Here is a 15,015-nt window from a genome sequence, read left to right as displayed (position 1 = left end):
TGTCTCAACTTGAAGTTTAGAGAGACAGAGCAGACTAAAGATAAGGAATGTAAACTACTTGTACACTAGTGAATGGTTAGCATGATACACAATAATCTTGAAAAGAACAACAATCGGCAAGGGCCAGATGCAGTATACTGCATCGAGAGGGCTGACTGATACTTCGACAACTGAGAGTGCAGCGTGCGGCGACAGTCGATGAGATGGTATCGAGCAGGAACAGCAAGTGGTAGGGCGAGGTGCAGTGGCTGGTAATGGGAGGGAGGAGGCGGATGATGGGGGGAGGAAAAGGGTTGTAGGAAAAGAAATGGGGGGGGTGGGGGGGGGGGGGAGAGTTGAAGCGGGAAATAAAAAAAAATGAGGGGAATGGGTTTGATTTTTTTTAAATAAAAAAAAAAAAGAAACAGGGAACTTTAATGTCGATTTAAAACCGACATTAATGGTATACCTTTAATGTCAGTTTTAAATCGACATTAAAGATCCGTTTTTTTAAAAAAAAAAAACAAAACAAAACCGACATTATACATCCGGTTTCACTTTTTCTAACCGACATTAAAGTCCAAAATTCTTGTTGTGTTTACTATTGTATGCATGTTGCATGATCGCAAAGCATGAATGCATTCAAAGGAGTGTTAACCAAAACTTTTCTCAACCCGTTCACCGCATATTCATCGTATTTCCCATTTACCAACTCTTTTCAAACTCTGTCGCATTCGTTATTTATTTTCATCAACGCAAACAACAACCCAACGATTTATTTACTTAACTAGTTACTACAAGTTTTCATAAAAATCACCAACGCAACTATTTTCACAAGTTCCTATGTTCGACCCTGGACTTATCAAGAAACTCAAAGGAATTTACACTTGAATTTCGCTGGGGAAACTTGAGTGCACAACACAATCCACCAACACATATCATCCATATTTTCATTCATAAAAATAACGCATCATGAACCCCTCTAGTTGAGCCATGTAGATGGTCTCCTCAAGATTACCATTCAGAAAGGCAGTTTTGATGTCCATTTGTCATATCTTTTAATCATACAATGTGGCTATGGATAGTAGTATCCTGATAGGCTTCAACATGACAACAGGTGAGAAAGTTTCCTCATAGTTCACTCCTTCGACATGGGTATAACCCTTTGCCACGAGTCTAGCCTTAAAGGTTTGCACCTTTCCATCTACATCTCATTTTCTCTTGTAGATCCAGTTACACCCTATAGGTTTTACCCCATCAGGCTGATCCACTAGTTCCCAGATATTGTTGAAGTACATAGACTCCAATTTCTGGTTCATGGCTTTAATCCACTCATCTTTGTCAACATCCTCCATTGCTTGCTTATAAGACAATGGATCCTCGACCCCATCATTAAACATGATGTTTTGGGCTTCAGTCAAACCCATGCGGCGTTTTGGTGGGTTCATAACTCTCCCACTACGTTGAGGCAGTCTCAACTCTTGAGATGGTTGACTAGATGTACCAACATCAACAACTCTTGTTGATCTATTAGTCTGTTCAACAACTCTTGTTGAACCCTCAGTAGTCTCACTAGAAATCTCATGTAAAACAAGCTTGCTTCGTGGTTTATGATCCCTGATGTGGTCTTCTTCCAAGAAGATAGCATTGTCGACACAAACACTTTGTTCTCACTCAGATCATAGAAGTATCCATACCTCGTTTCCCTGGGGTAGCCTATAAAGAGGGAAAGTATCGAACGCGGTTCCAACTTCTTTGGGTTAGCCACTAGCACGTGGGCCGGACACCCGAAAATCTTGAAGTGGCGTAAACTACCTTACGCTTCTCCACAACTCAAAAGGGGTTTTAGAAACACTTTTACGTTGTTCAAAATGTAACATGCAGTCTCCACTGCAAATCCCCAAAACGAGTCTGGAAGATGAGCATAACTCATCATAGACCAAACCATGTCCAACAGGTTTTGTTACTCTTTTCTAATACACGATTTTGCTGAGGTGTACCTAGGGCCGAGAGTTAAGACATGATTCCATGTTCTATCATATAGTTTAGGAATTCGAGGTCCATATACTCTCCACCATGATCAAATCGTAGTGTTTTTATCTTCTTACCTAACAAGTTTTACACTGCAGCCTTATACTCCTTGAACTTGTCAAAAGCTTCAAATTTATGTTGCATTAGTTATAGATACCTGTACCTTGAATAATCATCAATGAAAGAGATGAAATATTCATACCCACCTCGAGCCCTAACACTCATCAGACTACAAAGGTCAAAATGTATAAGCTCCAAGGTTTCCTTAGCTTTATAACCTTTTCCAATAAAAGGTCGTTTGGTCATTTTGCCTTCAAGGCATGATTCACATACCGATAAGGAATTTTCTTCTAAACTCTTTAGAAGTCCACATTTCACCAACTGCTCAATTCTATTGATGTTCATGTAACCTAACCTTAGATGCCAAAGATGGGTGTTTTCCTTAGGAGAAACCTTTGGTCTTTTTTGCAGTTGTCGTCGTATTGAACATCTCAGTATTAAGCAAGGCTTTTATTACTAACAGCCTTAGTACATATTAGTTATTTTCCATTGAACCAAAACCATTCTCCATACCATTCTTGAAAATAAACATTTTAATCTCAGAAAAGGAGACAGTATAACCTTGTTCAATGAGACAAAAAATCGAGATTAAGTTCATCTAGATATGAGGAACTACAAAAACATTATCCAGTAACAGATAACGTTTTTTGTCCAAAAATAACTTCAGCTTGCCTATAGCAATAGCTAAAATAACCTCACCAGTATCGACTTGAAGAGTCAGCTCTCCCTGTGGCAACTTTTTCCAGGAACTAAATCCTTGGTAGAAGGAACTGACGTGGTTAGTAGCACCTGAATCAAGTATCCAGACAGAATCATCATTCTCTACCAAACACGTCGCTAAGACCAATAAATCATATTCACTGTCTTTAGACTTCTTCCTCTTCTAGAGTAGTGGGATCAATATCAGAACCTAAGTAAGCTCCAAGTTCCATTTTAGAAAACACTTTTCGTCGATGAACTTCATCAGAGTCAGCAACACTTGCTTTCTCTAACTGGGGGTTATCTTGGGAACTGACACTACTGGTTTCTTTGTCATCCAACCCTTTGTGCTCAAAAAGTAAGAACTAACGTTCAAACAATTCGTGTAACGAGTCCATGATCTCTCGTGCAATGACCATGTTCTCAACTCTTCTGGCCAAAGCATCAAGTATGCTAGCCAAAATGTGAAGTCGGGCCAATGAATTAGCCTTCATCCACACCTCATATGCATTACAAACATTTTGTGGTGCATCAAGGACTGGGACTTGAGGACATTCCTCAACCATGATAAACTTGAGGTCGTTTACAACGAAATATGTTTTAACAGAGCCTTTCCACTATATAAAATCAGTCAAACTAGAGGCATTTAACGAAAAAAACATTCATGTTGCTAAAAAAGAAACACATGAACCTACATTAGGTTTTAAGCAAATACTCGTTGAAAAAAAAAAAACAACATCCAATATGGTTTAGCAAAATTGAAATGAACCCCATATGACATCTAGTTTTGCAATGACACTTCAAAGGTTTAGGAAAAAAGTCGTCGAAGGGTGATCAATTTATCCCTCCTCAGAATTGGGGCATTCTCAACCAGCCATTAATATCAGAACAACTCTTGCTCCTATAACGACTAGCCATCATTGATTTGGTCAAGAAATCATTAACTTGCTTAACAATTTCCCATAAGTGTGACCCATCATTTTAGGCCCTAGATTTCTGCCCCAAGCAGCCAATCCGAATGGAAAAAATCCGATTGGGATAAAAACTAAAGTGATCCTATCCATTTATGGAGTTCACCTTGATATTGACTAACTGTACAAAACCCATCCGAAGGGGGACGCTCCTAGGGTGCCATGAAGGAATGCAAGAAGATCTCACGGTATGAACTAATGAAAGAGATTGCATGACGTGTTGACACATACCCTTCACCCACTTACTATAAACACTCTCTATGTCCACCTTGATATTGACTCATGCAAACACCATCCGAAGGGGGATGCTCCTAGAGCACCACGAGGCCAAGCATGAATCTCACGATGTGAACATTCAGGGAGAAACGTGAGTGGAATCATTGACATATCATATATATCTCTTCCTCCCACTGAGTATTATAACATAGGATTTAGTTTATTTAGAAAAAAACACGGCTAAGAATTTTAACTAAGTGACTTTTTAGGTTTGCCCAAGAGTAACTTTTACCTTAGAAAATTGAAACAACTTTTGATCATCATTCATTAAACTCTTTAACGAAGTCTTTGATCAACTGTCGTATGCTCGCAGCAAATCTATTTAATTCACCTTTCAGGTAGGTTCCCAGGTAGGAGTGTTCTGTTTCCGCCAGCTTAAATACCCCAGCCTAGACAGAACCTGCCTTAAACAAAAGATCCCTTATAGATAAATTTAATACAAATTTAATCTTTTATTCCAATCAATTTAATCCTATTAAACCGATTCAAAATAGTAAACTTAGGTATCTAATCACATTAGAACCTTGAACTTAGGTCTATCTCAATCCAATTTTAAAACCCTTTTAAAACATGAGTTTGCCTAAGTTCGCATGCAACTCTTTCTTATTGATTTTAGTTTTAATTTCCATTATAACGCTTATAACAGGAAACAACTAAAACCATCACAATGTGAAGCCACACATACAAGGCATTCGTAACTTTTATAAACAAGCTTAAGTGTCATGCTCCATGCATTGTTCATTCATTGCTATTTTTATTTAACACTTATACAACCAAGCAATGAACCAAGCATACATGCTCTCATACACCCTTATACTATAACTCTTATAATATAAAGATGATGCATGAATATGCTTGCTACATGCACAGATATAACTCTTATATTTCATGATGCATGCGCATTCTCTCTTGTAATTTCATCATGCCAAAAACTATATTATAACATTAATAATATATGATGTATGAGTAATTGCATAACCTAAAATGGGTTTTAAATCTATATGTCATACACTATGGCATATAAACCAACATACATCATATGTACATTAAATAAAAGTTGATGAACCGTGATAATTAGCCTCAAATCCTCAAAAAAAAAACCAAAGCTAACTATTACAAAGAACAATGAGTCTCCGGTTCATACAGGCAAACCGAGTCTTGAACCGTCCGGATAAAGAAACGCGTCTCCTTGATCGTGTAACAAACTTCTTGTGATCACCTAGAGAGAGAGTAAATGCTTTACTCAATCGTTTAGCAATGCTTCCTGAGCTTAAATGATCGTTTAGCAACAATCATGTACCTTTGACTATGCGATGAAGCATGAAGGCACATGATTGTGCAACACACATCTTGAAACGCAAGCCTTAAGGGATCATCTAAACAACAACGTGATGCTAGATTTTTATGAAGTGGAAATGTGGATGTTATGCATTGATGAGATTGCATTGTGCACCCAAGTTTCCTCAGTAGAATCCAAGTATAAATTCCATTGAGTTTCCTAGTAAGTCCAGGGTTGAACACAGGGACTTGTGAAAAAGGATGCGTTGGTAATTTTTATGAAAACCTTGCGGTAACCAAGTAAATAAATTTTTGGTTTGTTGTTGATTGCGTTAATGAGAAAATAAACAAATGTGGCGGATTAGAGAAAAATCAGTTGTGTGATAGATGCAATGAGTATGCGATGAACGGGTTGAGAAGATCTTTAGCTAGCGTTACTTGGGAATGCATCAGACTATGCGATCATGTTACAACCATGCACAGCAAGTCATTCTTCAATGCAAATGTGATGCTCCTAAGTCTAGGACGCATGTGTTAAATGCAAAAGTGTCTATAGAGCTTATCCCTAAGTCTCTACTCTTGTCCTATGCGATGATGCAAACTGCATAAAAGCAAGGTGACAGCATACAATCATATCCTATCTCTAGGATGCATGCGAGCGTTAATAACAAATAGTGCTCATTCCTAAGCTCCTATCTCTTGATTATACGTTCTAATTTGGCTCTTCCGAGCCTAGATTCTAACCTGACCTTCCCAAGTCTAGATCCTGTCCTTAGACTACCCTCCCGAGTATCTTTAATGGACGAATGAAGCATACATAATACAAGATAAACACATAGCATGAAGATTCCCTAGTTGTGTTAGCTAAATGCTCCTCAAACCATTCAACTGATAGCTACTCATGCGTAAATAACAGAGAGTGAACAGATATAGAGAAGGAAATTCCATTTTTTATAAATGAGTTGAGTACAAAATCACAATGGAAGTTAAAGGTAGAGAGCCTGGTAGCAATTCCTTGTTCATTGAGGCTTTTAAACTGAAATCTCTATTCGGTTCTAAAGATGTTCCCACTTCCGCAGGCGTTGGCCCTCTCTCTGTCTTTGAAGCTTCTGGCACTCTCTGATAACTTGTAGAAATACAAGTTATTTATGCTGCCTTATCTAGATATTGCAGCCAAAAGAGAAGGAATATGCGTCGATTGTATGAAAATTAGCTCATAAACACAATAATTATGAATTATCATAATTACACCCACTAACATCGTCAAGATGAGAGAAGAGGATATTTCTACTCTGTTTTGCAGGAAACCAAGTCACTGCTTGCGATCAAGGTTCAACGAGAAACTGAACAACGCATCTCTGTCACATTGTGCCCGTCAATCAACAATGAAAAGACGATTAACGTAATGACGGCACAATGCAACAGTCAATCCCGTGCTGAATTTCAACCGCATGTGATAATAAAAACAACACCACATGTGAGCAACAAGTCGAAAGATGCAGTTGAGCAACACAAACGTAGAGGATTATGACACATGTACAACTAACTGTTGTGAAGATTTGACGGTCTGATTGCATAATAGAAGGAATATTTGTTCCTCCAACTTCGGAATTTCCATAACAAGAAGTGGGGTCCAGAAGCCAAGAGTTAAAGCTTTTCACCTATAAATACCCCCATAGAATTCAGAGAAGATATACGGGATACGAGTATACTTGATACGAGGGCTAATTAATGCTAGATTATTGAGAGAAAGGTTGAGCTGAATATTGATCGGAAGAAATCCGGGAAGAGAAGAGACAAGGTCGAAAGGTGAGTCTTAGTGCGATTCTTCCATATCCCCGCCGTGAAGCTCTATGCTTAGATTCCTGCTACCGGTTGAGCAAGCCTGAGAGGGAAGCTCATCTTTCCGCATGACCCATCCACGCCAGCAAGCAAATCTCCATCCAGATCGGTGCTAAGACGTTGGCGCTTATTTGTATTTGTTTCTAACTCTATTTCATCAAGTGTATTTCAACTTCTTAATCTCTTCATTCACAAATCATGTATCAGACGCTAAATAGTTTTATTGAATGTCTCGATCACTTTCACTTCCACTTTTCTGTCTATTTCCATTCATGAATTAATCGTTTTCTCCATGAATTTCTCTTAATACCTTAGTAATTAATATGGATTAAACGAGTAACTTAATTTGTGCTAAAGAGATAAATGCGTTTAGCTAAGGCATGCTAGACGGCATCTTCACCTGTGAGAGCAGAAGTGATGATGTCATTCTGGTCTGTCGAGAGAAGGTTAGAAGAATGCGTTAACTAAAACAAATAGTACTTCCAGAGATGGAAGCAACCTTGTGTTCATTACGTTCATCCTGTTTCACCACAGAGATGTGGGAACGCGGTCGATCACCGAGAGGTGTACACCAAGGAAAAATCGGAACAGTACTTATATCTTTAACGCAATTAAGGAACTTGCGCTGTTTATATTAGTTATCTTTTCTGTTTCTGCTTCGCACATAAGACTTGTCACCGCATTACACGATCTTTGCATAATCGTCATAGCCAGCTTTGACCTCAGTATCTTGTATCATGAAACTTGTATCTTGTATCATCTTAGCTTTGATTTACTTTATCGCAATTTACTTTAATGCAATTTATGTTATCATCGCAATTTTACCGTTTTACTTTACTTTATCGCATGTTTAATTACTTGTACACAAAACTCTTTTATAAATTGAAAAACCATTGGTCGCATATATCACAAGCATAACGCAATAACCTAAAACAGTCCCTGTGTTCGACCTCGAATCACACTGAGAAACTTGTGGTAAAATTATACTTGGTTTCAACTCAAGGAAACTTGTGACAACGCACAACATACTACAAGAACATTCGTTAATAAAGCATATCTAGAAGTAGTATCACATATCATCGCATGAAATCTATGTCATCAAGTTTAAGGCATGGACTTGCATCATACTAAAAATACGCGTTATACTCTCCCAAGCTTATTGGAATGATCTGTCGGCAAAACTTCCTCCCTCGCGTCCACCTTAAAATGAAAGAAAACTATGAACAAGGACGTGCGTATGAACTTTGAACTAAAGAATGGTGAACTGATCGAAAACTTTTTCTGAAGGCTGCCCTTGGTATTTATAGACATCCAAGGTGAATGGCACTTTCTCTCTCATGATTGTACAGATGGGACGGTTTTAATTCCTGACTGATGCACTGAATATTTGTCACCGAAAAGCTGAATGTACTTGTGATTGTAATCGGCTGTCAACTTAATTCGGATTCGTCTGTCATCAGATTTCTGTCCCATCGCGATTAATTAGCCTTTCACACAGATGTGTCCACCATGTTGCACTAACCAAGTTGTAGCAATCCTTCTCGGGCGAATGTTTATGAACGCAATCATTGCAAAGCCTTGCAGTAAAGTTGCGCTCGACCAATGATTTCCTATGATCGCAATTCTTGCATTGCGTCAACGCATATTCTACACAAAAACAACTGTTCTAATGCGATGAACGCATGCGACCGCAATATTATGAAATTGATGCTTAATGGACGCAAATTAACATATTTCATCAACGCAAGCTAACATTGTTTAAGTACTTAGCACTATGATAACGTACATTTATGCCCGTTATCACAACGATGCGGTGAAGCACAATCATCTAAACGATCATTGAGTGAGCATCAAGGTATTGTATACCATATGATCGTGTAGTCAATGACTATGCGATGAAGAATGCTAATTACACGATCGTTTAGTGCGCACGCCTTTTATTAAATGATGAGCATCAAATGCTCTATGCGATCGTTTACCTCCAACATCCACGCGATCGAGCAACCAACGCTATGCGATAGAGTAAACACTTTACCCCATTGTTTAGCATTAGCTAAATGATCGTTTAGTAAATACTACACGATCGCGTAGAAATTTTCTACACAATGTTTTAGCCAAAACTCAACGATTGTTTACCTTAGGCTACATGATACAACCAACCTTTGGCCTTCTTCCTCGATGAGAACTGCATTTCCAAACTTCGAAACTTCATCATGAACGACTCAACGAACTCAAACACTTTAAATTACAGACTCGATTGCTTGTTAATTATGTGTAAAAACGCAGGGGCCCTTACAAATTAACACTTTGTAATCATAAAGAAATCTTTCAACAGAGGCAATTAACTCGTAAACATTCATCAACACATCCACAAATGCATTTAACCTTTAAACGCAATGCAGAAAACCCACCACGACTATAAAGCTTCAAAATAGAAATGAAATTTGGAATATCAGAACGACTTGACTCTAATACTAATTGAAGAAAATCAAACATGAGGATTTCCATGAGTAACAAAAGGATCATTCTAAATTCGAACACAAACAATTACAGTCTAAAATGGAAACTAACAGGTCATGCACAAAAGGAAATTATAGCATGTTAAACGATGATATCAAAGGATAGAGTATACATACCTTTGAAGAAAAATTCTTCACGAATCCCTCGATCAATTTACAAGCATCCACAGCAACACGAACACAACGAACAGACTGCTACCAACAGCATGAACACAACAAACAGCCTCCACAAAACTAATCGAGTCCCACTCGACTCACGAACTGAGGACACCACCACAATGGTTACCTTGGTATTCTTAGAGTGAGAATCCAGGAGTTAAGAGATCTGTATGATCTTGGCTTGAGGAAGAGACTGGAAGACTACGATCGAGTAGACGATCGAGCAAGTAGGAAATAGGAAGTTGTCTATCATATAGACGATCTGCTCGATCGTATAGTAAATGGTAGCCTATCGTATAGACAAAGCCACTCGATCGTTTAGCTACGATCAGCTTATGAACTATCGTCAAAGCTCCACGATCGTTTAGTCTTTGCACAGCTATCGATTAGTGAAACACTTTCACTTGATAGCTTATCACCGTGAGAAATTTCAGAATGAGGCAACTTCTAATTTTAGGAAAAAAAATTTCTTTTTATCTCACGGATACCATAAAATCACCAATAACCTCTCACTCAATTGGTTATTAGAGAAAAATAAATTAATTATCATATAATTAATATATTATAAATAAATATGATAACCAACTTACCATATTATATTTATAACCTATAGTTTTAATATTTCATTTCTTGAAACATATAAACCATAGTTCTTTTTCTATTTTATGATACTTAATGTAAATCATATTTAGATTAATTCCTCCACTTGATGTATCTCATACATAACACCAATTATATCATATATAACTGAATTTTCTCTTGTTAATTTGAACACTTCAAACTAACTCCAAGAACTGATTCTCAACTTGAATCCATTGAGCTACCAAGGGGACCTTATGGACCTATAGCTTGAAGATCCAACAGTACGTGAATAACTTACTAAACTCTTTAGTCACGGGATCCACCATCCATTAATTTTCGGGCACTCAACTAAAGACTGACAGCTGCACTTTCCTCACTACAGATATATTTCTTTGTCCATATCAACTAATCAACAGTGAGGTAACCCTTCATAAATCGCTCGTAAGTACAGCTGGCCCAATTTACCGTTTTGCCCCTATAGTTACATCTAACTCCTTGTGGAAAGAATAGAATATGACCCTAATCGTTCTTCTTGGATCGCTCCAAAAGGAAATGGAACTAAGGAATAGACCAAGAGTTTGACGGATGTCGGAGAAGTCAACTAGCTGCAACTAATCAAAATATTTGCCAGAAAGCAAGGGTAAGTAGATAGATTGCTCCCTTAAAGGCCATTGATTCCTCTAATGAATAATAAATCATAGTCCTACTATGATTGGGACCTCTCTTCTAAAGAGAGGATGTGGCCACTATGTTCAAGACCCGAAATCAGCCCTTAAGGGAGCAATTTATCTACTTACCCTTACTTTGGGGAAGGAGTGAATTCTGTCTTGTGTAACTGAGCTCCCAGCTCCCCAACAGACAAATTCCCAAAAAGGTACGCTTGTTGAGTTGGAAATCTGGACACTCTTACCCATACTAATCAAACGACCGCACTCATAGGCAGGAGTTCCCAAAATACTCAGGATTAAGGTCATGTCACCTATGGTCGTTTTAGTGAGATGTAAGTCTCAAGTATCAACGGTGTTATATAAAGAGACTTATCATCTCGTGGTCTGGTCTTATACAAACTCTTTGTATAGGACACCTCCGTTCGCATGTCTCCACAAGAATGGTCAAAATTAGACCATCTGCAGTAGTTCACAACACTTGTAAACCTCTACAAAGCGTGTATCCGTAGTGTCACAAGGATATGGTATCCCTTCTTTATCTTTATAATACAGACCTTTCAGGTTACTACTTAAGGCATGATCCACTTGTATATCTCATATGCATGTTTAAGTTTACATACAATAACCACGGATCTTTTTTTATTGGATATGAGTAAATGTAAATAAAATAACTCTTATTTTATTAATAACAATGTATGTACAATAATGTTTACAAACTGCGAGACTTCGAGAGAATTAGGACACCAATCCCAACATATACAAACTCCTTTGTATAGAATATCCCTGCCCGTATGTCTAATACATGAATGATCAAGATCAAATCATTTGTAACACTTTACAATAATTGTAACACCTACTAAGCAGGCCATACTCATAGTGTCATCAGGATAAGGTACCCAACCTTATCCATCCACTACAGACCATTTAGGTTATCATTTAAACATGATCCACCCGTATGTCTCCACATACATGTTTAAGTTACAAAGATAACCTTGGATGTTAGTTTATTGGTTTGTGGTTAATGCAACTAAAATATCACATATTTTATAGACAATGAATAAAAATATCATATATTTTATTAAATACAAAATGAGTTGTTCTTACAATGTTTACAAACTATAGGACCCTAAGAGATTTAGGGCATCAACCCCAACAATTCTAAGGTTTAGTTCGATATGAGCTAGTAGGAGAAGCCTAATAAATCTACAGATCATGAGCTCCAACAATCCTAGATTAACTAGTTAAATTCTTTAACCTAATTAACCAACATTCATTAACTATCGGGACACTTCACTATAGTCCATTAGTTACGCTCTCCTCACTGTAAATATATTTTTATCCATTCGATATAACTATCATCAGTAAGTTGACCCTTCACAGGTCATTCGTAATTATGGCTAGGTCAAATATCCGTTTTACGCCCGTAATTATCTCTTATTTCTTAAGTCCCACTGATTTTTTAATGAACAATTAGTTTGTGATCCAATCACTAAACCGAATCCCTCTCGGGCCAATGAGAGAGTGGGGACCTTTGTTCAATACTAAAGTCAGCACTTAAGGGAACAACCTTTCTACTATCCCTACAAGTGGCTAGGAGTTAATTTCGTCTTGCACCTTGTCCCCAGCTACCTACCCGATTTTACCTCTTAAATGGGAGACATATTGAGTCGACGCTGATGAGCCACCCTCACCCATGTAGATCCAAGGATAATCCCAAATAAATAAGTTTTTATAGTTAAATCAGAATTAATGTTAAGTTATCTAAATCATCTTATTTGAAATAGTTAGTCTTAAACAGTAAATGGTATTATAAAGTAAGAGTCTATTTCTTGGTCCGGTCTTATACAAATTTTTTGTATAGGACACCCCCAATCGCATGTCTCCACATAAACGATGCAGGATCACATCGTTTGTACTAAATACAAAGTGGATCGCATCCGATAGTGTTTCCAGAATAAGGTACCCAGCCTTATTTTGTATATTATAGATCGTTTAGGCTATTTACCCGAACTTGATCCATTTTTATGTCTCTACGTAAAGTCCAAGTATTCATGTTATAGCCATGGATCTTAGTTAATTAGATTTAGGATTTTCTAAAACAAAATATGCAATCCATATATTCAATAACAACTTTATAGAATAAACCTTAGTAACATCTTTATTAGTTATAGAATATGTTTAACGTTTACAAACCACAAGGTTTAGGACATAAAACCCAATACTTTTGAAGTCTCAACCCGAAAATCATGCCAACACAACATGTGATAAATGAACAACTAGTTATGAATTTTTGTGGTGGACAATGTTATGTGTTTTTTTTTTTTTTAAGGTAGATTTCAATGTCATCTCCAAATTTTTGCTTTATAAAATTAACATTCATATAACTATATTAGGTCATGAAGGTCAAAATTAAAAAAAAAAAAAAAAAAAATTGAAAATGTCAATAAAACTCCTGACGAATTAAAGATCATTGGGGGTAGACTATCTCCTGACGCTGCATCGGGAGATTAACAACAAAACAAATTGGTGTTTTTGGGGATATTTGTCGACGACCAAAGTCACTGTCGAGGGAACTTCTATCCATCATCGACGTAAAAATACTGTCAATAGTATTAGAACTGCCAATGGCATACAAACACTATCGGCAGTTTATACTAACTGCCGACGGGGTACTTTTTTCATTGGAAGAATAACTCTCGACGCGTTTCTCCAGACTAAACTTCTGACAAATTTTTTACCATCGGCAGAGCTTCTCTCGACGTGTTTTCCAGTGTCTGCCAATAGGTTTTCGTATTGGAAGAGGGCTCATTTGTTATAATGATAGATAATGTCAATAGAAAATTTTGGCCAAGGAAACTCACTTACCTACATGTGTCATCAACAGTAAATTTGTAATTTGGGAGAAGAGATCACCTGAAAATAATAAGAATAGAACACCTATGTGGTTCCTACCACATAAATCTCAATGCTAAAGTAGTTTCCAATAAAAGGTTAGAGCAAGCTTTTTTAGAAATTAGATGAATTTACCTAATTTGTAGCTATGAGGTCCTTTATATGGTTGAAGTTGAACCCTAAGGTTTCTCCAAACCTAATCTAAATAGGATTTGAAAAGTCTAGCTTTTGACTCTAGGTTGTGGAAAAGTCAAGAACCTAAAGAGACATGAACTGCTCAACCTTGACCTCGACCTTTGAGGTCGAGGCGGACTAACACAATTGCCTCTCCATCTTCCTATCTATTAATTGATTTTAAGTTTTATCTTTGATTTGATTTTCCTTTTTGGGCTCTTGATCTTTAGTCTAAAATTACCTATAACAGATCCATTATGAATTATGGAAGTTATGGCCACGGAGAGTAAATCTATAAAATTCATAATTCTATCATAATTTATTTCTTAAGCTATTTATTTATTGTTAAATTACTCTTGGTACTAATTTGGCAATTCCCAATAGGTTGACTTTTTTTCTAGGTTAGGCCGGATGTAGGTTCAAATTTTGTTTCTTTCTTTTGTAATTATTCATTCATTAAAATAATAATAATAATAATAATAAAACACAAGTATCTTGTAATATGTGCATATAACAAAAAAATATATATATGCGACGTTTGGTGCATAAGTTTAAAATCTTAAAATTGATGTAACTTAAAGAAATATCAAAAGTTGTCAATACAAAAAGATAATTTATCTATTTATAGAGAATTAGAAAACAAACTATTCCTAATTCTAATCCTAGTTAATCTTAATCTTAATATACCTAAAACTAATCCTAAATCTAATCAATCATGGAAACTAATCTTAATCCTAATCAAGGCTTTGACCATAATATCCTAATTTACCCTAATCCCACCATATCATCTTATCTCTCAAAAGATTTTTAAAAAAATAAAAAAAAACTCATCCTCGAGTTCTAAAACGAAAATGAAGGTAAAAAAAAAGAAAAAAAGTAAGCCAC

The sequence above is a fragment of the Benincasa hispida genome, chromosome 11, assembly GCF_027475165.1.
Source record: "Benincasa hispida cultivar pf3 chromosome 11, pf3_genome.v1.1, whole genome shotgun sequence".
Taxonomy (NCBI): Eukaryota; Viridiplantae; Streptophyta; class Magnoliopsida; order Cucurbitales; family Cucurbitaceae; genus Benincasa; species Benincasa hispida.
Note: the sequence above shows the minus strand (reverse complement) of the source record.